Genomic DNA, 4,238 nt, shown 5'->3' on the forward strand with positions numbered 1-4,238 from the left:
CTTTTCCTGTATGTCTCTGGTGCCTCTCAAGCTGCCATCCTTCCACTGGAGCACAGGGGGAGTGATGTTTGTGCACAGGCTCTTTAAAATAACGTTTGGATTTCCCGCAGCCTTCCATCTCACCTGGACTGTTAGAATTTCCACTGACTTTTATAGTCAGATTTTGTGGGCACTCATCTTCTTGGCACTGTAACCCTGGTCTGGGGCACCCTGAACTGTAATTGGTGACTCTTGCTTCTCCAGTGGGACCTTCAGATCCAAGATAGCACTCCGGATGCTCAACCGCTACATGTGGGTTTGGGGCAAGCCTGTTTTGCATCTTTGCCTCTCCTATCAGTCTTTTTTTTTTTTTTTTTTAAACACCTACAGCACCTGGTCTTCCTTGGTGGTCTCCCATCCAAGTACTAACCAGGCTCGACCCTGCTTGGCTTCTGAGATCAGACGGGATCAGGCGTGTTCAGGGTGGCATGGCCGTAGACCCCTCCTACCAGTCTTGATGTGGACTCTTCTTTATATGCTTAGTTATAGGAGTTCTGTTTAGTTAGTCTTCAGATGGTTCTCCACTTCGATTGTTCTATAATTTAGTTATAATTTTAATGCGGTCATGAAAGGAAGCAAGCACAGTATTTATCTATCCTGCCATTTTGACTGGACTCCCAAGAACTCTCTATTACTTTTTTCATTACTAATCTATATTTAATAGAAAATGTCTATTATCATCTGCATTTATCTTTATTTTTTCCCACATCTTTTCTCCTACAAATAAAATCACTACATTTAGTGAGAATTGTTTCTTCCAGAGAACAATAATGAGTTGTAATGTTAATATAGTGATTTAGAGTTCAGAAAAGGCTTTTTACAAACAAGATGTCAGTTGATTCTGTGAGATTGGTGGAGCAGGGTATTACATTTTTGCATGAATGAAAAAAGACTAAGAAGTTAAGTAACTTTGGTAAATATTATTTTCCTTTTATGCTCAGAGAAATGAAAGAAGGAGCTTAGTAAGTATGGATTAGAGAGACATGGGGCAAACTGGAGAGCTAGTGAGAGGTTACACCAGAAAGAAAACTCTAGAATATGACATAGTAAGGATTACAAAAGTATTTTGAAATAAATAGTACTTTTTACATTATTTTATATCAGAAGTAATACTCTGGAACATTATTTGTTTGCTTCTAGTTTATGATTTTAGCTTCAATATTTTTTACTAAATGCAACATCCAAAGGGCATATCGGTTTAATAAATGTGTTTTTAAAATCAATTTGCATTTTATGGAAGACTTTATCAATGATTAATGAATGAGAAAATCATGGTTCTCTGCTATTCAACTTACAATAAGGGATAATAATGGATACATAGATTTTAAAAAAATAAAAAATGCAGAAAAGTACAAAAAAGTAATATTAAAATACCAGTATTTCTACCACTATAAATTTAAAACTATTGTTTTTCATATTTATCTAATCTTTTATTAATAAATGTATGAAAATATTTCAGATAAGTTTGAAATGACAAATGACACCATTCGCAGTCATATTTTTTTCTTTCTTCTTTCCCCAAAGCAACTACTATCAAAATTTTGGTATACGTGGAAAAGTATAACACATAGCATTATTTCCTTATATCTCTTAACGCTGTGCCATTTTGCATAGATAGCATCAGCATTGTGCATAATATTCTGCAATACAGTTAGCATCTTTTTTTTATTAAACATATTTGTTGAGTACATATTATGTAACACACACCATTGGAGGTGAATGAACAAATATGGATTTCTGCTTTCAGTGCACTTATATATTTGAGGGCTAGAGGAAGAGAAAAACTAAAGAAATGAATATACAATATGTCAAAAAGTTATGAAAAGTAAAGCAGAGTTAGGGAATGGAGTATACCAAGTGAAAGTGTGGGAGTAGTATTGCTATTATAAATGAAATGGCTCTTTACTGGTAAATTGAAATTTTATTAAAAGTCTTGAGGAAATGAGAGATGTGTACAAAGGATGTTTGGTTTCCAAGCTGAGGAAATGTAAGATGTAAGTAAGCAAGACTTGAGGCAGGAATGTACAGGGATTGATGCTAGTGTTAAATAGTTGGGGGATAATGGTACAAGATGAGAACAGAAATATAGTAGGAATTGGATCTTGAAAAATAACTATATTTACCATCGACAGGACACTTTTAAGAGTGAGAGGAAGCACTATTAATAACTGGATTAGGAAAACAAACATAAAACAAGACTCTCTTGGGCAAAGCAGTATTTATAATCACACTATGTTGTAAGGTTTTAAGTTAAATTGAAATGACAAAAGCCCTGGTTTTGTTTAGAGTTGTTATAATCTAGCCCCCAAGTTAGTGAGATTTCTCTGTTGTGTTGAAAGTAGACTGAAGGGGAGAAGAGTAGAAACTGGTAGACGCGTTAAGAGGCAACTGCTATGATCCTGGCAAAAACGATGATGGCTCATTCTAGAGAGATAGTAGAGTGAATGAGAAGTTGATTTCTAGATGCTAGGTTTATTGACAGATTTTTTCTATGTTTTTTTTTTTTTTTTAAATCGGTGTGTATGTGCGTATGTGTGTGTATGAAAAGACATCTTAATTTCAGGAAATAATTTCTATGTAATAGTTCTGTCATTTTGATTTGTATATAATTTTTTCTGAATACTAATTTTTTTTTGTTTATGTAGTTAACTTCCTCTACAAGTTTGTTAAAATATTTCAGTTTTATTTATAGTTATTTTTTTATTATTTATTATTATTATTCATGCTTACAGCACCTGGTCTTCCTAGGTGGTCTCCCATCCAAGTACTAACCAGGCCTGACCCTGTTTAGCTTCTGAGATCAGATATTGGATATGTTCAGGGTGGCATGGCTATAGACCATGGACAGTGGTTCCACTGGGATGCGAACCCAGGCCCCTCTGCATGTAATGCAGACATGCTAACCACTACACTATGGAACCACATCATATTTATAGTTATTTTATCTGTTCAATAACTTATGTAATTAAACACAATTGGGTAGTCAAATTTAATAATAATTTACTCTAATGTTATACTTTTGTGTCTTTAAAAAAAATACCACCTGAACCCAATAACTTATAGATTTGTAATTAATAGCTTTGCTTTTACATCTTTACTCTCTTAGAAATTTATTTTTGTCGTGTGTGTGTGTGTGTGTGTGTATGTAGCAATTCACTTGTATCAAAAACCTTTATTGAATAATTTGAATGCCTTACAGTATTTGAGATTTCCATGTTAGCATTAATCTGTGTTCAATCTATTTTTTCTCACTGATCTATTTGTCTCTTTCTGTATGAATACACCACTCTTTTAATTTGCTAATTTTATAATAAGCCTTGATAACTGGTAATTTCCACTACTTTATTTTTATTTTTTAGAATTGTATTGGTAATTCTTTATGTCGTTATTCAATTATATGCATTTTAGTATCAGTCAAATTCTGTAAAAAAATCTAGGATTTTCATTAACATTGAGTGGAATTCATAGATTTACTATGGGAAAATTGGCATGTTCAATTACTGAGTTTAATGTCATCTCTCAAGTTTATTACTGGTATGGACATTATTTTTTCTATTTAATTTTTTATCTGTCATTATTTATGACTAGGGATAGTACTTTTTTTTTCTTTTTTTTCTTTGCATATTTTAGTATGTTTAGAATTGTACTTCTATTTCCTTCAGGCCAAAATCCAAACTCTTTTGTGCCATCCTACCTGTATAGTCTCATATTATGAACTCTCATACCCTTTATTTCTCAATTCTATTTCCTGCTTTCCTAAAGTCAGAGAAATTTTATGTATCCATATCTTTGACCATGACAATATATTTGGATAACTTTTCTCTCACTTTTTCACCAACATTCAAGTGCACTTTATCACATATACTGCCTAACTAGGATAATTTAACTTACCTTATATGATTTTGTTTATATGTAATTTCTTGTCAACTTTTCCCTTCCCTTGTCATAATTTTTCAGTTCCTTCTCTATAGTCCATAAAATTCTTCACACTATATATATTGACTAAATATATATCTGTCATTTTCCCACAGAAACCCAGAATCACTAATCATATGTAGGATTTTTATTTCAAATTAATATTTTCTAAATATAGTATAGTCCATTCTTCACACTATATATATTGACTAAATATATATCTGTCATTTTCCCACAGAAACCCAGAATCACTAATCATATGTAGGATTTTTATTTCATTTCAA

At 32.4% G+C, this 4,238-nt stretch overlaps 1 non-coding gene across 1 annotated transcript; it reads right to left on the reverse strand.

Moving 5' to 3' along the window:
• Window positions 1-360: 360 nt before the first annotated feature.
• LOC112483530 lies at window positions 361-479 on the reverse strand. Its single transcript, XR_003047650.1, has one exon. It is a non-coding gene; the product is annotated as a 5S ribosomal RNA (ribosomal RNA).
• Window positions 480-4,238: the final 3,759 nt, after the last annotated feature.

This window comes from Pteropus alecto, unplaced genomic scaffold (assembly GCF_000325575.1).
Source record: "Pteropus alecto unplaced genomic scaffold, ASM32557v1 scaffold46, whole genome shotgun sequence".
Taxonomy (NCBI): Eukaryota; Metazoa; Chordata; class Mammalia; order Chiroptera; family Pteropodidae; genus Pteropus; species Pteropus alecto.